Here is a 22598-nt window from a genome sequence, read left to right on the forward strand (position 1 = left end):
TGTAGGTGTTGTTCCTGCTGGGCGCCGCGGCCCTAGATGAGGGGAGCCATGGCCCTTGCTTTAGGGAACTCTGGGGGCCATGGCCCAAGGTGCTAGGGCCGCAGCCCTTGCCCAGTTTTCGCCTCGTTTGCTCGTTTTAACCCCGGGAACTTAGCTATAGGCCTCGGGAGTGTCCCTACTACTTGGATTAGTTTGGGTTGTTGTCCCGGAGGCTAGATTTTGGTTTGGTAACCTATGTTGATCATTTTTATTGATGGTATCCCTTATTTGGTTATGATTAGGTGACTGCTAAGGGCTTAAAGGTTGATCGTTCTCAAGGGTCGTTCTTATATTGGTTCTAGCTCGAATCTGAGGTAAGAAAACTGCACCCTGTGTATATATGACATGCATGGCTATTATTGGTGCATGTTGGATTGTTAAATATAATGCATATGATGCACGAGAAACATGTGATTAGGACATGCTTTATATATTGAGTATGATATTGTTCAGAGCTTGAGCCTTTGTGTTCGTACATAGTCCTAATTGTACTAGTACATGTTAAGTAAGCATGCTGAATACCTTGTTTATGGATATTGGATATGTGATATATGTTTGGTGGCATGGCTTACTTGTGTGTGACTCTGACTTATTAGCCAGAATCGGCAATGGTGTTAGATCCATCTGTGAAGCTGTGATTTACTAGTCAAGTTCACAATGGGTTGAACACTGGTCGTGTTTTACTGACCTAAGAGTCAGAAATGGCATAGCATCATGAACGCCGAGCCAAATGAAGATTAGATCTAATCGATATCAGCAAGAATGACTCATATAGGGTATTAACGCTGGACCGACCCTAAGGTCGATGAACTTATAAGCGCTTGGCTTGTCTGAGACTAGTTATTCAGAGCCAGGGCATATGGCCCCGGTGACTGTTTGTCACATGGCTAGGGAACACTGTTCCAAGGTTATGACCCTAAGGTCATGAGGAAGGTTATGCTGGTGACTATTCACCATACACCTATCCTGTTCAAATTCATGAAAGGTTCTCTTATCAGTTAAGCTCAAGTGACCCTAACGTCACATGGCTAGAGGGGGCTGTACCCACTTTTGTGACTGTTGCGACTGTCACCTATTTATTGGGGCTAAAAGTCCTGGATGATTATAATGATCATTGGTTGATGTGTCATACTCAACATTATGTGGATCTATTGCCTGTTGGAGTAGGGCGTGTGCCTTATGATCCGATGACATGATATAACTGCTTATGAGCATATTAAGTTTTCTTGTTGAGCTTCGGCTCACGGGTGCTATGTGGTACAGGTAAAGGCAAAAGAAAGCTGGACCATCCTTGAGTTGGAGAGCTTAGGCGATGACGTGTACATATGCAGCTGCTCGCCCGCCACGGCCGAGGTTTAAAGGGAAACTAGGGTTAAACCCTGTTTTGCCGCATAGAACGGCCTGTTGTAAATATTTTCTTGTAGTAGACTCTGAAATTATAATTTAGGGATCCCAATGTATATATTAAACGTTCTAATGAAACGTTATATCTTATCCAAATTTTTTAATCCCTAAACCGCTAATCATACTTAGTTACACGATTTTGGCCAAATGACTCGATTAACGAGTTTAGCACTGTTTACAAGGCACACCGTAACAGTCCCTGGAGTTGGGGCGTTACATGAAGTGCTTGAGGATTACCTCATGTTGAATTCTCAGTGAGGTAAGGGTTTTAAGTTGTTTTTTTTTTTTTGAATTCTGTTGTAATCCATAAGCTTGCATGAGGGTTGAATTCTAAGATTGGTTTTGAGTTTTGATGATCTTGTAGAATAATTTATGGAGTTGTTGTGATACTTAGGCCGTATGGATGAGAATTCTAGACTTAATTCTAGGTTTGGATGTTGTTTTGGGTGTGATTTAATGGTTTAAGCTCAGGAAAAAACATAAGAAAATGGTGGGATTTTTGGGTTTTGAGGCTCGAACCATGGCCCTGTTCATCAGGCGTCGCGACCCGCTTGAACACAGAGGCTTGGGGGCCTCTGAATTTTGCCCAGGCGCCGCGACATAGGCTGAGGCGTGCCGCGACTCATGTCCCTTTGATGAGAGCCCCAAGGCTCTCCGACTTGAGTGCACCGCGACCCTTAAGGGCTGGGCCGCGGCTCAAATATGAAATATTGGCCATTTGAGGGTTTTAAGCTCAGGAACCTAAATGTTAAGGCTCGGGAAGGATTCTTCTACCCGGTTTAGTAGAATTTGAGGTCCATAAGACTAGTATTTCAATCCATTTTTTTAATTGGTTAGGGATTGATGTATATCTGTTTAATATAACGTTGTGACTAGGTTTTATGTCAAAGCTCGGGTTTAGGGGATCGTGCTCAGGATCGCGTTAATCTGTTAGCTTGGGACACATGTAAGAAAACTATTTGTGCCCATAGAGTAGGGCATGGCCTTATTATTTGTGTTTAGTATATGTGTGAATATCTGTGAATGCTATGTTGTGTTGTGCATGCTTATGAACGAACGACGAAGGTCGAGAATGACGAAGGCTGGGTACGACAAGGGTTAGGATCAGCGTTAAGTACGCTGAGTGAAGGCCGCTAGGGTGAGACCTTCCAAGAGTGTTGTATCCACCCACTCGGTGAAGATTGCGAACCCAAGGCCTGGTAAATCACCTGGGTCAACGTAGGCCGCTATGTGTTTAGTCTGTTGACTAGTTTGCTGTATGTTGTTGGATTGATATGTGATTTGTTATGCGTTGAGCTTTCTTGCTGGGCTTCGGATCACGGGTGCTCTATGGTGCAGGTAAGGGCAAGGGAAAGGTCGACCTACCATGAGTTGGAGAGCATGGAGCGGCGTGTACATGTTCGGCTTACCTGGCTGCCACAACGAGGGTTATTTTGGGGAAATATGTTGTAATGATTTGCTTTGTTGCTTAGGTCGACTGTATCTATATTTTGAGTTGTAATACATTTTTGAAACAATATTTTGGGATTCTGAATGTATAACTTTTATGATTTTAATGAATGTCCAAATCTTCTATATTCAGTGTTGTCAATGAGTCATTATTTCCATTTAATCACACTTTTGTAACCTAAAACCTCGATTAGCGAGCTAGTGGCACATTTATAAATCACATGGTAACGAATCTAAGGTAGTAGGGTGTTACAACTTGGTATCAAAGCATGCCAAGGTTTATGATTCTTGGAGATCGATCGAACATGTACGCTCGGTTGCCAGTGACAAGCTCGACTCAGGGCTGGTCGAGATTAAATGAATTATGTGCTTAATTGCTTGTTTACGTTGCCCTGTTTGCCTAAATGTATAGATAGAGCATGATGAGTATGTGTTTATATGTATGATGCCAGGGCACGACCCCTTGATTGCTATATGCTTATCTTTTGTACGATGTGTTGATTTGTTGTTTGTGACTGATTGACGGGACTGGGAGGTGGTTTTTGGATGTTGTTATCATGCCTAATGTGTGGCGTCATTGATTGTAGGCATATCGCAGTGATGCCTTGGCAATCGATCAGACTTCGCGACAATAGGGCCGAAGATGACAATGAGGGTCAGGATCCTCCACCTGCTCCACAGAACTGGCAACAATTATTTGTAGCTAGAATTCAACGAGCGGAAGGTGAGCTTCGAGAGTTGAGGCAACAGGCCCCTCCTCAGGGAATTGGGTTACAAATTCCACAGGCTATGGTACCAGTGCCAGCCTAGCCTGTGATGGAAAACAGGTGGAAGCCTTTATACGAGAGGTTCAGGAAGCAACACCCTCCTACCTTTGAGGGTGGTCCAGACCCACTGTGGGCAGAGCAGTGGATGAACATGATTTCTTCCATCATGGATTTCATGAGGGTGGAAGGGAATGAGAGGGTAGCCTGCGCAGCTACATGTTGAGAGAAGATGCCCGCATTTGGTAGGAAGTTGTGTCCCAGAGGAGGGATGTGACTACTATGGCTTGGGTTGAGTTCATGGATGTTTTCAATGAGAAACACTATAGTGTTGCAGTTCAAGCTGCGAAGGTGGATGAGTTTACTAATCTGATTCAGAACAGAATGACCGTCACAGAGTACGCTTCAATAAGAAATACTACAGTGTTGTAGTCCGAGCTGCAAAGGTGGATGAGTTTGTCAACCTGACTTAGAACCAGATGACGGTTACAAAATATTCCTTGAAGTTTGACCAGTTGGTGAAGTTCACGCCAGACTTGGTGCCTACTGATATGGCACGGAGGGATCTTTTTGTAAGGGGGTTGAACGTCATGATAGCCCGTGATGTCAAGATAACACTAGAATTGAGGACTACCACCTATGCAAAGGTAGTGGAGAAGGCCTTTACAACTGAGGGGGTAGAGGATCATATATGGAAAGAGGGCATCACTAGGCGCGGTGCTCAGAGGATGGTGCCTCATTTTACTGGTTCTAGCAGGGGTAGTGGCCCTAGTGAGCAGAAAAGGAAGGCCCCATATTCTTTTGTTCCTCCTGCTCCAGATAGGAGGATACGGGGTGCTTTCAGTGGTTGTCAGGGAGAGTACAGAGTCAGAGCCTGCTTTACTTGTGGGAGTGTTAGTCATTTGAGGAAGGACTGCTCAAAAGCCCAAAAATAAGAACCGAAGAAGAGCGACAACATGTAGAGTCCAAGAACTTTACTTAGCTAGTTAGATAGTAGTATTATAGTAATTATAGTATTATCTTTATGACTGTGGATTTTGGTTCAGACCAGGATTTATTTGGACACTCATAGTAGTACTTGTAGATTTTCTAAGTTTAACCTATAATTTAAGAATATTAATTTTAACCTAAGGTTTGATTAATATGACTGATATTGAGGATAATATTTAGTATACTATAAGGTTTAGATAAGAACCAACAAGATTTTAAGCACATGTTATGTATGGGTGATTAATGATTAAGTATTTTGAGGATTAAATTTATTAAAGGTAAAGTTTGAATGCTCTAAGGTCCGTCAGCAGCTGTGAAAACGTTTGAGGGCTTAGTCAAGGCTATTTACTCAATTCAAATTAAGCTAAAAATGTGTAATTTCGTGTTTAAATAATCAGCGTATGCCGATATATCACAGCTATAGGGGGCGATATATCGCAGTACGAGGATACGAAAAACCCGAAACGATGCACGTTTTCCTCGGGCATACTGGCCCAGGCGATATATCGCCTACAGGGGGCGATATATCGCCTCCTTCAGCATATTTTGAATGTTTTCAAAATCGTTTCCCATTCAAACCTTCAACCTCTTGATAAGTCCAGCATCTTTTTGAACGAGTCTTCAGCCTCTGTTGAACGATAATTCAAATTATTTTCACTTAAAAACCATTATTTTTATTCAAGTTAAATGAAGATCTCTTCATTCCTAAACTCTATAAATAGGACCTAGTACACAGCCATTATTCATCTTTTACTCTAAGTTCAGAGGCTGCAAGTTGCTAGGTGAGTGTGAGAGTGTAAACACTTGGGTTGGGAATCATAAGCTTGATCATCATAAGCTTAACAAACACTTGGGAAGTAAGGTTTTATAGCATTTCGGTTCAAGGTTTAGATTGGTCTTACAAGTCTTCAAGATATTTCCACACTCTAGTTCATTGGTATTATTTTCTTTAAGTTCTCATAATCTTCTACCAGCCTTCTAACCTTATTCTTATTTTGGTTAGGAAATCTAAGTTCTTGAGCACAAGGTGTTGGTAAGTATATTTTAATAGTATAGTTCCTTCATCTCCTTCATCTATTTTTCTTCAATAAACTCACCCTTTCATAAATGGTTTTTAGGAGTGTTCCAAAATCCCAACTCTGTCCTCATATCCCAGTAATTTTGGTAATGAAAATATGATAGAATTTATATGTTATATGCTTTTTATATGTTATCTTATGTTTTTATGTTATGAAATATGTTATGTTATGTTATGTATGTTTGTAGGCTTGGGCATATGACCCATATGACTAACAAGCCCCAAATGAATTATGGGCATATGACCTGCTTAGCTAGTAGGACCCCACTAATCTAATGGGAATATGACTTGTTTAGTCTATGGGACCCCAAGTAATAATGGCCATTATAGTATGTGTATGATATAAGTGTTATGTTATGTTTTTATGTTTCTCATGAAATTTATGTATATGAACTATGTGTTAGATTTTTCTTGCTGGGCATTAGGCTCATTCCTTTTTGTTTATATATGCAGGAAAATAGTCTTAGTGGCGGGAAAGGTTCTTGGAAGCTTGGAGAATGTGTATTGAGGTCGAATGGATTCAAGAGTCGAGTGTTACGATTCGAGGATGTAGTTTTGTTTTTATGGTTTTTACATGTATTTTTTTGCACTTGTTATGTAATCCCTTTTTATTTAAAAATTATGTTTTGTTTTGTTTTTAAAAACAATGGGATCCCATATCCTAACCTAAATTTTATGTAAGTTTAACTCTTATTTTTACAAGTTTCTTAATGAAGTTATGGTATTTTCACTTGTAAGTTTTATTAAGGATTAGTATGTATAGTTTTCGTTAATGGTCCAAAAGTCTAGAGAAGTTGGGTCATTATACAACATCACTCTAGCGACAGCCTCACTCCAGCCAGAGTATTTAACTTGACCCAGATTGAGGCTGAGGCTAGTCCTTCGGTCGTGATAGGTCAGATTTCTAGTGTCGGTTCTTCATTTACTACATTGATTGATTCATGAGCTACTCATTCGTTTGTATCTGCTAGGGTGATAAATCAGTTGTGTAGACCTAGTGATTTGTATGCTAAGGGATTTAGGAATTTATTACCAACTGGGGAACTGGTAGTCCCTAGGAGATGAGTTAGAGCATTACCAGTAGAGATACATAGTAGGGAGTTGTTTGTGGATTTGATTGAGCTAGCGATGGATGACTTTGATATGATTCTGTGAATGGATTGGTTATCAAAGTACGGGGCAACGATAGACTATAAGCGAAGGATGGTGACATTTGAACCGTAAGGGGAGGTACCCTTTGTATTTGTGGGGACGGTGAGTGGGCTGCGAGTACCTATGATTTCTGCACTGAAGGCTAGAGACCTAATGCAAGAAGGTTGCATAGGATTCCTAGCAAACATAGTGGATACCTCTAGGGTTGTTTCGGTTGGACTGGATGAGACCAAATTAGTATGCGAGTTTCCTGATGTATTTCCAGTAGACCTGCCAGGGTTGCCACTGTTGGGGTTTTATGCCCTAATTAAAACCCAAATTCTTTGTAATCTCATTTTATTATCAAAAAAAGAATAGAAATCATTTTTTGACTTGGTATCTAAATTAATAAATAAGTTTGAATCAAGGTTCAAATTATAAATAATTAATTTGATAAATGATTTAAATAATTATTTAATTAATTAACTCAATAGAAAATAATACATGCCTTGATTTTAAGTCCAATGGGCTTATAATCAAATGGGAAATTTCACGGGCCTAAAGCCCATGATAATTTCGACCTAGGGCTGTTAATTGGCTATTATTTTATTGATTTTTTAATTACATTAAATGGCCTAATTGAATCTATAAAAGGAGTGCTTAGAGAGAAGTCAAAACATAAGTTTGATAAGTCACAAGTCAGATTTTCTGATAGTTTTAGATTCTCTCTAAACACAAGTCATTTTTTAAGCCTCTTTGTTATTTTCTCTTCTTCTCTCTATATCTATCTCATGTGTTGAGAATTTCCCACACTAGTCTAGGTGATTCTAAGGATACATTGGAAGATTGTGAAGAAAATAGAAGATCGGTTCAGTTTCTTGATAATACTCTGCGACAGAGAGGATACAAGAGTTAGAGAAACTGAAGGAAGGACTCTTTATTTTCGCTGCGTATACTGTAAGTATTCTATTCATTGTTTCTCTTTGAATTCAATTTTAGAAACATGTTTTAGGCTATCTCGTATTAATTTTTTTAATATTAGATATACATGAAAATGAACAAAGATCCTGTATAAGTTTCCTCAACAGCCACCACACCGAGAGATTGAGTTCGTCGTAGAGTTGGCTCTAGGGGCGGAGTCAGTATATAGGACACCTTATAGAATGTCTCTAGCAGAATTGAAGGAACTGAAGATTCAGTTGCAGGAGTTATTGGAATTAGGATTCATCAGGCCGAGTTTTTCGCCATGTGGTACTCCAATGTTGTTCGTTAAGAAAAAGGATGGATCCTTAAGAATGTGCATTGACTACAGAGTGCTGAATAAGTTGATCATTAAGAACAAGCACCCACTGCGTATATGTGACGCCCCACATCACTATGGCTGCTTTCTGGAATGACGACTGGCCCTACAAACCAAGACAAGTCTTTCCAGCGTGCTTTGTCCTCACTCGCACACTTCCTGGGAAAACTTCCCAGGAGGTCACCCATCCCTAGATTACTCCAGGCGACGCCCCACATCACTATGGTTGCTTTCTGGAATGACTACTGGCCCTACAAACCAAGACAAGTCTTTCCAGCGTGCTTTGTCCTCACTCGCACACTTCCTGGGAAAACTTCCTAGGAGGTCACCCATCCCTAGATTACTCCAGGCCAAGCACGCTTAACCATTGAGTTCTCAAGTGATGGGCTACCGAAAAGAAGATGCACCTTCCTGATATAGGTAGTACCCATCAATCCATTTAAGCCCTCTTCAACTGTGTAGTCCCATACCTACACAGTCTTAGAATCATTACACTTGACCTTCCCCAGGCGGTGTGGGATTGCACAGCTTACCCGGTCTTTCCCCTTACGGATCACGGGATTCTGACTGTCACAAAGTCTAGAGTAGTTGGGTCATTACATTACAGTTAGTATTAGAGCAAGTTCATTCGCATGAAGTTCTCCTCGATACACACACTCAAAGCTCTGAATCTGACCGCCAAGTAAGTGTTTATGATTATAGTTATTATGTTTATATGTATAGCTAACAATTTTAGCCTTTATGTTTTTAGTTAAGAATGAACGGAGCATTAACTTATGAGGATATCCGAGCCATTAAGGCTTTAAAAAGAATTAGAGAACCCCGAAACACTATAGGAGTGCTAGAGAGAATCACTCGGAGGCTACTTTTGTTCCACAGGGAGATAGGTCACCTCCAAGAATCTAAGCAAATCATGATGAGATCAACGGAGAAATACATTTTAGTAATTAGACTTTTTAGAGATTATCCTATTGTGATTTTAGCCTTAGAAGAAATTTGGGAGACGATAGATGATGAAGATGAATTGCCGGTAGCTATGAGATATTACTTTCTCATACTTAGGTTCACTTCAAAAATGGAATTTCAGTTTACAAATGAACAAAAACATAGAATTTTTACGAATCTTCCTCGAGGGCATTTTGAGGCACAAGACAATGATGACTATGAACAGATAGATGACGATATGCTAGATGAAGGATCGGATGTAGAAGATCCCGATTTTTAGAATAGACTAGTTTCATTGTTTATTTCAATTTATTATTTGTTTTATTTTATGATTGTAAATAGTGTTTTTTTTTTTCTAAATTAATATCAATGTTATTTTTGTTAACATGTATGAGTTTGATTTTTCTTTTGCAATCATAATAAATAATAATAAAATAAATAATGACTAAGTTCGGTGAGGGTTGATACAAATCAATGAACCGAGTTTCTATATTGAGAGCTAGGGGGCCATAGTAGTGGGAAGGATTTTACTGATCCCATCCCACCCTCAATATGGTTAACTTTGGAACAAAAATGAGTTTTGAGCCTGAGGATTAAGTCATATAGGATGATTAGAAACAGACTTAGAAAATAATAAAGATGGCTTATTTTTCTAAGTATAGAAACCCACTCTAATAATAAAGAAGACTTATATAATTTTCATAAGAAGTCATAATTAAAAGGTCCGAGTTATGTTTGTTTAGATTAAGTTTTTGCCTTAGAGCATATTAGGGTAAAGTTCTAACATGTTTTTCTCAACTGTTAGAACTCTATTGAAGATGTCGCTCTGAAGATCTGCTCAAACTAATGGAAATGCCTTCAACGCTGCTCCGGTGAACAATGAAGCCCCTCCGGTTTGCTGAAGGGGAGTACGTGCTACGGCCAACCGCAACGCGCCGCCGCTGCCAACTGACAACACTGCGGAAATCGCCAGACTGCGACAACAAGTTGAGGAGTTATTACAGCAACAACGACAACAAGCTTAGCCTCAGACTTAGCCTCCACCGCAACCACAGCCGCAGCAAATGGCCCCAGCACCCTAACAAGTTGGTCCATATGGGGGATGGCCAGTGGTGAACTATGCGCCATATCCAGTTCAGCACATGGAGCCAGCTTATGAGCGACTTTGTAAGCAACACGCTCCAAACTTTGAAGGGACTACAGACCCCTTCGAGGCAGAAGAGTGGCTCAGGAATGTGGAGCCAATCCTGACGCACATGAACCTCGGCAACGCGGACCGCATATCCTGTATTTCGTCTCTGCTCAAGAAAGATGCCAGAATATGGTGGGACTTAGTCCAGCAGACGCATGACATTGCCACCATGACTTGGACCTGATTTGTAGAGCTGTTCCACAAAAAGTATTATAATTCGGTTGTCATCGCTTCAAGAGTCGAGGAGTTTGCTAGCCTGAAGCAAGGGAGTTTATCAGTGGCAGAATATGATCGGTAGTTCGACCGATTAGCTAAGTTCGCACCGGATATGGTTCCAACTGACTATCTGAGGGTGTCTAAGTTCGTTAGAGGACTTCGACCGAAGATCGAGCTAGGGGTTAAGCTAGAAAACCCAGGAAATACTACCTATGCTGATGTTCTAGAGACGACAATAGAAGTATAAAGGCTACAGGCTAATGTTAGTAAAGAAGAAGCCAGTAAGCCTGAGCCTAGACAACAGAGTCAACCTTAGACTAGTCAGAACAAAAACCACAACAACAACAGCAATCAGTCTAGCAACAACAACCGTGGTCAGAAAAGAAGGCATCCTGACAATAAGCAGTCCGATAGCGATAAAAGGGCACAGACAAATAATGGAAGCAGTAGGTCGGGTTATGTAGAGTACCCGCAGTGTACTAAGTGCCAGAAGAAACATCCTGGTGAATGTCGGGAAAACACCAAGAGATGCTACAACTATGGTCAAGAAGGACACCGGAAGAAAGAATGTCCTCAGCTCAAGCCAGAAGGGAAAAAGGAAGATAAGATGGTTCCTGCCAGGGTATTTGCCTTAACCCAAGGAGAGGCTGATGCTAGCAATAAGGTGGTCACAGGTCAGGTTTCTATCCTCAATAATATATGTTCTGTATTATTTGATTCGGGAGCCACTCATTCGTATATCTCGTTAGGAATGATAGAAAAACTAGACAAACCTTGTGAAAGATTTAGAACTAGGTTTGTAACCGAGTTGCCTTTGGGCAAAGTAGTTCTATCATCACGGATAGTACGAGGCATACCGATAAAGATTGAGGATGTAGAACTAAAAGGAGACCTGATAGAACTGGAGATCAAGGACTTCGACGTGATACTAGGCATGGACTGGCTAGCACGACATGGCACTACCATCGACTGCAAACGCAAGAAAGTGACGTTCGAGACTCCTGACGGTCAGAGACTATGCTTCATGGGACAAGTTTCAAGACTACGCACCCCACTAGTATTGTCTCACAAAACTCAAAGGATGATAGAAAAATGATGTCAAGCATTCTTAGCCAGCATCACAGATGTAGTAAAGGAAACAACGCTTAAGGTTGGAGACGTCCGCATTGTACAATAATTCCTAGAAGTATTTCCCGATGACTTACCAGGGTTGCTGCTGACTCGAGAAATTGACTTCACGATAGAATTAGTACTTGGCACCGAGCCTATCTCCAAGGCACCATACCGGATGGCACCTAAAGAACTCAAGGAGTTAAAAGACGCAGCTATAAGAACTCCTAGACTTGGGTTTCATTAGACCAAGCCATTCGCCATGGGGAGCACCGATTCTATTTGTGAAGAAAAAGGACGGAAGCATGCGGATGTGCATAGATTACCGCGAGCTGAATAAGGTAACAATTAAGAATACCCGCTACCCCAGATTAATGACTTATTTGATCTACTCTAAGGTGCGACCGTATTTTCAAAGATTGATTTACGGTTCGGGTACCATCAGCTCAAGGTGCGAGGAGAGGATATTCCTTAGACAACTTTTAGAACTCGTTATGGGGATTACGAGTTCTTAGTTATGTCTTTTGGTCTTACCAACACTCCAGTCGCGTTTATGGACTTAATGAATAGGGTCTTCAAGGACTACTTGGATAAATTCGTCGTAGTATTCATCGGCGGCATCTTAGTATACTCCAAGGACGAAGTCGAGCACGAGGAACATTTGAGGTTAATCCTATCCCGGCTAAAGAAGCATCAACTCTACGCCAAGTTCAAGAAATGCAAGTTTTGGCTTTCGCAATGTTAGATTAGCTTATACATGATCTTTATTTATTTTCATGTATATTTAATATTAAACAAATTAATACGAGATAGCCTAAAACATGTTTCTAAAATTGAACTCAAAGAGAAATAAATAATAGAATATTTACAGTATATGCAGCGGAATTAAAGAGTCATTCCTTCAGTTTCTCTAACTCTTGTATCCTCTCTGTCGCAGAGTATTATCAAGAAACTGAACCGATCTTCTATTTTCTTGACAATCTTCCAATGTATCCTTAGAACCACCTAGACTAGTGTGGGAAATTCTCAACACATGAGATAGATATAGAGAGAAGAAGAGAAAATAACAAAGAGGCTTAGAAAATGACTTGTGTTTAGAGAGAATCTAAAACTATCAGAAAATCTGACTTGTGACTTATCTTTTGACTTCTCTCTAAGCACTCCTTTTATAGACTCAATTAGGCCATTTAATTTAATTAAAAAATCAATAAAATAATAGCCAATTTGAAGCCCTAGGTCGAAATTATCATGGGCTACAGGCCCGTGAAATTTCCCATTTAATTATAAGCCCATTGGACTTAAAATCAAGGCATGTATTATTTTCTATTGATTTAATTAATTAAATAATTATTTAAATCCTTTATCAAATTAATTATTTATAATTTGAACATTGATTTAAACTTATTTATTAATTTAGATACCAATTTATCTTAATTAATAAATCTGCCATAATTTCTATTTTCTTCTCAAAATTACACAACTCTGTGAAACTATCCAAAATTGACCTGGTCAACTTTGATAATTCTAATTGATGATTAAATCAATTAATTGCGACTATCTAGATGATTTTATCCGAGCTACAATGGGGACCATGGGCCTATGAAATTAAGCTCCAATAAGTTATCATAATTTTAACAAATAAATTTACTAACTTATTAATTCCTCGTGACTCCACTATAGACTCGGAATTGCACTCTTGAATTCATAGAACGCTCTATAACAAATATAGATACACTATTAATTATCCATTGTTACAACCATAATTGTCACTCAATCCTCTATAGACGGTCTACAATGAGATAGGACTAAAATACCGTTTTACCCCTCATTGTATTTTATCCTTAAAACACTTAGTTCCATGTAAATGATATTTCAGTAAACTAATTTAATTACTGAAATGAGATCTCTATCATTTAACACCTTGAACCAAACTAAAAGGAAACCATCGTTTCACTTCTTCATCAGAAGCTATAGATGTTCATATCTATGATTAACACTCCCACTCAATTATACTACCGAGTTCCCAAGATGTAAGTATGGGCTAGTCCGTAGGGTAAGCTGGTAACGAACAAGTCAAAGAACTCAAATAATACAATCAGTTACAATACTAACCACTCAGAATTGAGATTGAATTGACCTATGGTCAACTATATGATATGACTAGAATAGATAATAACGGTATGTTTACTTATCTTATCAACTGTCAATATCGGTCCTGTCAGATGTAACAAATACATCCGATCTTATTTACTTTGCTAATGTTCTGGAAAGAACATAACACTGTAATGTGTAAGTAGATCATATCGTAGATTAGCAAGTCAGTGTAAATCCTGTGCACTGACTAATCTTAGGACTAACTTATTTTGAACATATAATCATATTTATATTCCACTGTGATGACGTCACTATAAATAAGATTAGCTATATGCTCGAGATTTAATAAAAGATTATATTAAACAAATAATCATGAAAATAAAACATGTGAGCAAAGTGATTGACCAAGTCAAAAAATGATTTCTATTTTTTTATTGATAATAAAATGAGATTACAAAGAATTTGGGTTTTAATTAGGGCATAAAACCCCAACACGCAAGTGGCATTCCTCGGGCACATTATATCCAAGGACGGAGTTGCAGTAGACCCATTCAAGGTAGAGGCTGTGAAGGATTGGCCAAGACCAAAGAGCGCATCCGAAGTAAGGAGCTTTCTGGGATTAGCAGGTTATTATCGGAGGTTTGTAGAGGGCTTTTCTAAGAAAGCCACTCCGCTCACCAACCTGACCTAGAAACAGCAAAGATTCAACTGGACTGATAAATGTGAAGAAAGCTTCCAGTTGCTTAAGGATAAGCTTTGCTCAGCACCAGTACTCTGTGTACCGTCACCCAACGACAAGTTTGTAGTCTACTGCGATGCGTCGAAGCAAGGGTTGGGTTGCGTGCTGATGCAGAATGACAAGGTGATAGCCTACGCCTTAAGGCAGCTGAAGGAGTGTGAGCAACGCTACCCAACTCATGATATGGAGTTGGTAGCGGTGGTCTTTGCGTTGAAAATCTGGCTCCATTATCTTTACGGAGAACGGTGCAAGATTTATACGAACCACAAAAGCTTAAAGTACTTCTTCACTCAGAAGGAGCTCAACATGAGGCAGCGCAGGTGGTCAGAGTTAGTGAAGGATTACGACTGCGAAATCCTATACCACCCGGGAAAGGCAAACGTAGTTGCCGATGCGCTAAGTAGGAAGAATTATGGAAGTTTAGCAGCACTAGCCGGAATAGAAAAACCGCTACAGCAGGAGCTGATCAATGTTGGAATAGAAGTAGTTATCGGTAAGCTGGCTAATTTGTCTATCCAGTCAAATCTGCTAGAAGATATAAGGATTGGACAAGAGCATGATGACACATTAGTAGTGCACATGGACGCAGTTCGAGAAGGTAAGGCCACAGATTTCTCAATATTAAGTAAAGGGTTATTGAGATATAAGGATCGGGTATGCGTGCCAAATGATCAAAGGATTAAGATGACAATTCTAGAAGAAGCACACAGTACCCCGTACTCAGTTCACCCAGGGTCGACCATGATGACTCACGACATCAAGGCAATATATTGGTGGCCAGGGATGAAGAAAGACATAGCATAATTTGTGTCTAAATGTCTAATATGCCAGCAAGTGAAAGAAGAACATCAGCGACCTGCAGGCTTATTGCAACCGCTTAGCATACCAGAATCGAAATGGGACGATATAGCTATGGATTTCGTGACGGGTTTGCCATGAACAAGTAGGCAACATGATTCAGCTTGGGTAGTAATAGATAGACTAACCAAGTCCGCTCATTTCCTGCCTGTTAAGACCTCATACACAGCGGATCAATACACAGACATCTATGTCCAAGAGATAGTAAGGTTGCATGGAATCCCCAGGACAATAGTGTCTGATAGAGGATCGGTGTTTACATCGAGATTTTGGGGAAGTTTACAGCAAGCCATGGGTACTAAGTTAAGTCTTAGTACAACTTTTCATCCTCAGATAGACGGTCAGTTCGAGTGTACGATACAGATTTTAGAAGATATGTTGCGTACTTGTGTACTTGATTTCACAGGATCATGGAATAAGTACTTACTGCTGATAGAGTTCTCCTACAATAATAGCTATCAGTCAACGATCAGGATGGCACCTTATGAATTACTTTATGGAAGAAGGTGTCGATTGCCGCTACACTGGGACGAGGTAGGAGAAAGGCAGCTCCTTGGTCTCGAAGCCGTTAGAAAAGCTCAAGAAGCAGTAGCGCTGATTAGAAAGCGTATGCTCGCTGCTCAAAGCCATCAGAAAAGCTATGCGGATGCCAAGCGACGCGATGTGGAATTCAAATTCGGAGATCAAGTCTTCCTGAAGATATCTCCTATGAAAGGTGTGAAGCAGTTTGGGAAGAAAGGCAAGCTTAGTCCCCGATTTATAGGTCCTTTTGAGATATTGGACAAAGTGGGAGCAGTTGCATATAGATTAGCCCTACTGCCAGCCCTAGCAGATAGCCACAACGTGTTCCACATCCCAATGCTACAAAAGTATGTGTCAGACCCATCTCACGTCCTCAAGTACGATACGATAGCACTCCAGAAAGACTTGAGTTACGAGGAATGACTGGTTAGCATCGTAGATAGAGGGATGAAGCAGTTACGGTCCAAGAGTATTCCGATAGTCAAAGTCCTATGGAGTAATAGTTCTAAACGGGAGGCAACGCGGGAGTTGGAGGAAGACATGCAAGGACGGTATCCGGAATTGTTTGGTAAGTAAATTTCGAGGACGAAATTCTTTTTTTTAGTAGGGGAGAATCGTAGAGTCCAAGAACTTTACTTGGCTAGTTAGATAGTAGTAGTAATAGTAATGGCTAGTAATAGTTGTAGTATGTTTATTACTGTGGATTTTGGTTCAAGCCAGGACATAGTTGGACACTCGTAGCAACACTTGTAGATTTTATAAGTTTAACCTATAGTTTAAGAATATTAATTATAACCTAAGGTTGAATTAATATAGCTGATTATGAAGATGATATATATTATATTATAAGGTTTAGATAAACCCAATAAGGTAATGACACTTGTCATGTGCGTTTATTGAGAAATTAAGTATTTTTGAGGAATAGTTTATTAAGAGTAATATTTGAAAATCCCAGAGTCTGCCAGCAGCTTTGAAATCGTTATAGGACTCGGTCAAAGCTGTTTACTAAATTCAAATTAGGCTGAAAAAGTGCAATTATGTGTATAATATTTCAGCGTATGCTGATATATCGCAGCTCTAGGGGGCGATATATTGCCACTCGGGGAATACGAAAAACATGTAACTTCGCACGAACACTTCGACGAGCCTCAGGAACATAAGCCCAGGCGATATATCGCCTAGCATGGGCAATATATCGACTCTAGGACATTATTTTTGAATAATTTTGAAACCGAGCTCATTTTATTCCATAACCTCTTGATAAGCCCAGAATCTTTTTGACCGAGTCTTAAGCCTCTGCTGAATGATTATTCAAATGTTTTTCAATTAAAAATTAATTATTTTTATTCAAGCTAAAAGAAGATCTTTTCATTCTTGAACTCTATAAATAGGACCTAGTACCCAACCATTTCTTTCATTCTTCAAGTTGAGTTCAGAGCCTTCAAGCAGCTAGGTTTACTTTAGAGTGTTAAACACTTGGGTTGGGGTTATAAGCTTTATCATCTTAAGCTTATTAAACACTTGGGAAGTAAGATTAATAGTGTAATTTTCTATAAAGGTGTAGTTCGGTTATAGAGCATTCAAAGGTATTCCTATTCCTAGTTCATTTTTGTATATTTAATTAGTTTTATAGTTTTTCTCTACTCAAATTCTAACTCGCTGTTTTCCATTCATGGTTAGGCAATTAAGTTCTTTGAACTTGAGGTTTCATTTCGGTAAGCTCTTCTTCTCGGTGGTTTAGACTCATTTCTTTTCATCTCTTTCTTTTAGAAACACTCACATTCTTCTTGTTGGTATTAAGAGTGTTCCAAAATCTCGTCCTTGTTCTCACATCCTGGTATTTTGTAAGGAAAATATGATAGTTATTATATGCTTATATGATTATGCTATAATATGTTTTTGTATGTTATGATATATATATGTTTTGGGGCTTATAGTTGCTTAAATAGTAAACCCCAACACTTTTATGTTTTTGGGGCTTATAGTTGCTTAGCTAGCAAACCTCATTGTATTTTGAGGCTTATAGTTGCTTACTTAGCAAACTCCAATAGTTACCATGTACATGTGTTAGAACTATGATATATGTTTAGAGCTTATGTTTATGTATATGTTCCATGATTGTAGTAGATTTTCCTTGCTGGGCATTAGGCTCATTCCTTTGTTTTATATGTGCATGAAAATAGTTATGGCGGCGGGAAGATTCTTGGTGGCTTGAGATTGTGTATTGAGGGAGAATGAATTCGGTGGACTGCGTGAACGGTTCGAGGACAAAGTTTTTTTTTTTTTTTTGTCATTTCAATTATTATGATTTATATGTATTTTTCCGCACCTGATCTTATAACGAATTTATTTACAATTTAAGATATGTTTTATTTTCAAAACAATGGGATCCCATATCCTACCCCAAATTTTATGTATTTTAACCTTGGTTTTACAGTTTTTAATAAAGTTATGACTATTTTTTATGTAAGTTTTCTTAAGAATAGTGTCTACGTATAAGTAGTTTTAATAGTCCAAAGTCTAGAATAAGTTGGATCATTACACCTTTTATGAATTTCTTTAGAATTGAGTGCAACTTTGACCTCTGCCATAGTTAATGTATCTTTTCCATACAATATTGTATCTGCAAAGTGTTCATATGATTTAGGAAGAGAGCTGAGTAAGATTATACCTTGATCCTCTCCATCCAATGTAACACCAATATTGTTCAAGTCAAGAATGATCCGATTAAAATCATCAAGATGCTTCCTCAAGTCTTTAGCATCATCCATTCGAAGAGTATACAGTTTCTTCTTTAGATACAATTTTTTTGCTAGAGATTTCTTCAAGTAAATTGCTGCCAATTTATTCCACAACTCAATTATTGTTTCTTCACGAGACACTTCCCTTAAAACTTCATCTCCAAGGCTAACAAAAATTGCACTATGGGCTTTAGTCTAAACTTCCTACTACTTTTTCTTGTCATCGCCAAGTTCGACAAGTGCTTTGCTATCAATGGCCTCAGCAATGTCATACCAGCAAAGCCTTTATTTGGTTCTTCGTAACCCACAGTCATTCTGTCTAGTGAACTTGTCCACCTCAAACTTTGTAGATGACATTCTTGCAAACTTTCTTGATCTTCAAACCAAGTTCTTGAACACCAAAACCAACTTGGCTCTTGATACCACTTGTGGTGTAAATCCTACACTCTTCAAGAACAACAAACAAGAAAGAGTAATGCAAGAAAACTACGAATGAAAACTATGGCAGAAACTTAACTAATAGCCTACATTCAAGGTAGAACAACCCCAATCAATGGCTGATTAGCTTTATTTATTCTTGAATCTCAAGTACAAAAATGGTGTTACACAAGAGGGGACTTGCTCCCATACAAAATCTCTCAAGCACAAAAAGAAAAACTAGCCTTGAATTCTTCTATTCTTCTAGATAGTCCCTTGAGTGAGAGAAGTTAATGGGATCTCATTTATATAAGTTTATATGCATGCTCCCTATAAATATATATTCAAAACAATATACATAGTTGAAAGCATAAAATCATACAAGCATGTGAATATTAGAGAGACGCGTAAATACAATAACAAAACCATTAGAGTACTTAGGAGATGCGTAGCAGAACAATGGCTACACCCTTTAGATTCCCTAATTTTTTGTCCTTGTTGAATGCTAGATATTGCAAGGAATCTAAACTGCTTTGAAACAATACTACAGTCTTCCAAGTTTTACTCTAAAATAACCTAGTGTTTGTGTGGGCAAGTCTGAACACATGAGAAGAGAATTCCTAGAGAGAAAATTAAGAGAGAGTGGGCGGCTAGGTAAAGAATATTAGGAGTGAATTTTCACCTTGTCAAATTCATCTCACCTAATGAATTTTATAACACTAGTATATTTAGGCAATTAACTAGGACATAAAATAAGTTTTAATTTCCCATTTTAATTTAATTATTTAATAATTAATTAAATACTTGTCAAAATTAACCAATTATAATTTTTACCTTTATTTAATTCATTTTATTAATATTAATATAAATTTATCAATATTAACAAAATTGTCCTAATTAGTTATAATACTCTTTTTGAGACTTTTCAACAAAAACCTTAAAGTTTCTTCTATTTCTTTTCTCATAAAATATCAATAAACAATTTAACATTATTTATTTCCATTGAACTAGTCAATATGATATTTTTATAATTAATGATTAAATTAATTATTCAATTCTATTAGGTTCATCTTGATAAGAGATGACATGAGGACCATGAATCCATGAACTCAAGCTCCAATAAGTTACCGTGAGTTTATTTATAACAAATAATCTCACTACCTTATTAATTCCTTGTGACTCCACTATAGACTCAGAATTTGCACTCTTGAATTCATAGAACGCTTTACACCAAATGTAAATATGTTATCCATTGTTATGACCACAACCGTCATTCAATCCTCTATAGATGAAATACTAATGAGACATGTGCAAATTACTGTTTTACCCCTCATTAGTATTTTATCCTTAACTCCCACTAAGTTCCTTGTAAATGATATTTTCGTAAACTTAATTACAGAAATGAGTACTCTATCTTTTAACACTTGAACCAAGCTATATAAGGAAATCATCGTTTCACTTCTTAAACAGAAGCTATAGATTTCATATCTATGATAAATACTCTCACTCTGAATGTGTAAGTAGATCATCCGATGTAACAAAATACATCCGATCTTATCTACTTGGTCAATGCATCGGATAACACATCACATCTCGAATGTGTAAGTAGATCATATTGTAGATTACTAGTTCAGTGAAAATCCAATGCACTGACTTAATCTTAGGACTCTTTCTTTTGAACATATAATTACAATGATAATCCACTGTGACCTAGTCATTAAAATTGTAACTATTTATATGTTCGAAATTTTATAAATGTTTGTATTATTCTAATAATCATATAATAAAACAAACAAACAACACGGATGTCAAACTAAATGATTTCTATTTCTTTCATTGACAATTTAAAATCGTGTTACATGTCCATCATAGTTTTATAAGGGCATAAAACCCAACAGTTAAGTATTTATAGGCTTTTCATTGAATGCCTTTACCAACTTACATAATCGATTTTTGAACTTCAGAGGAATAGGATTGCCACCTCACCTTTCACTTAAGTGACTTGAACCAATCATCCCACATGCGTATAAAAGAAATAAGTACGCGTGCAACTGACTGTTAGAATTATGTTTTTGACACTATAAATTATTCAAAATATTTAAAAAACTGGTAATATGTCTGCTATAACTACAATACAATGTACATTGTCATATAAAAAAAATGGTTATAATTTTTCTAAATACCAAAAACAGAGACACCCTTACCAGTAGTGACAAAAGTAGTACCCCTACTATAGAATTGCCCTATAAATATATATATATATATATAGGGAACGACTACAACACATCTATTTTTTTGCAACACCGGTGCATCATTTTTCTTATTTGGGCATCTGAATAGATATAATCCAAAAAAAAATTATATGACGGTGTACATTGTAAGTATTTATAATATTCTGCAAATTTTCAAGAAATTCTGAATAGTTTACGAAGCCGAAAACAGAGTTCAAACTGTCAAATTTTACACGCGTACACAAAAAGACAGACACGCGTGCAAACAAACAGTTTAGATCCTGTTTCGGTACCATAATTTATTGAAAATTTGTAAGATGGTCTAAATAGCTATAATGTACACCATCATATAAATTTTTTTGGGATTACAACTATTCAGGTACCGAAATAGAAAAATGATACACCGATATTGCAAAAAAAGATATGCATTGTAGTCAATCCTTATATATATATATATATATAATAATTGAACAACAATATAGATAGATAGAAGTACGGTACGTAAGTGGTATGGATATGCCTAATATAAAGAGTAACATGAGAAAATCCCTACTCCACATGGCATGACTTTAAAGATCCCAACATGTATATTGTAGCGGTGCACCAAAAATATGTAATACTTATATTATGCTGATTAATGTCACCGAAATCCCTGTCAATATGTAATAGTATATACATATAAAATATTTAGTACCGATATCTCTCGAATGGGATGTAAAGAAAAAAAAAATCAAATAAGACCCATATATAATATATTCACCTTCTTTGATCTTTCCAAGAAAGAATATGTATCATTTGATCTGATCCTAAATAAATATGAATCAAAATAGACAATAACTTGGATTATATATATGTTTGCTTGCATCGATATAATTTCCGATGTTTTATTGGACTTTGAGAAAAAAATCTTAAACTCCAAGAGATAAAATAATTTTTGTTTTTTTTTTGTTTTTTTGTTTTTTGCAATGGTTTTGAACGTGCAGAATATTGAGAAGACATATTTTTAAATCATCATATTCTCTACTTCAAATCGACGTTTATTTAAAGAACTATCTTATATTATTGACTTTTTATCTCTTTGGCCGGTTACCAAAGATTAAGCTAAGTGCAATGTTGTTATTAATAAATATTTCTTAGCAAGATTAAGGGATGACTGATTCTAATGTTTAACAAAAGGTTTTCATTTAAAAAATTCATTAATGACTTCTATCATTTTCTTTATTTATAAAAAAGAAAATTAAATAATGTGCATTGACAAAATTTGTCTGTCAACCAATATTTTATTTTCGTTACTTGTTTGAGTCAACAAATCTTGTATTAAATATAAAATTTATTATTGCAATTCAACGCTACATGCAGTTCCATTTTCCATGTCTTA

The sequence above is a fragment of the Humulus lupulus genome, chromosome 8 (assembly GCF_963169125.1).
Source record: "Humulus lupulus chromosome 8, drHumLupu1.1, whole genome shotgun sequence".
NCBI lineage: Eukaryota > Viridiplantae > Streptophyta > Magnoliopsida > Rosales > Cannabaceae > Humulus > Humulus lupulus.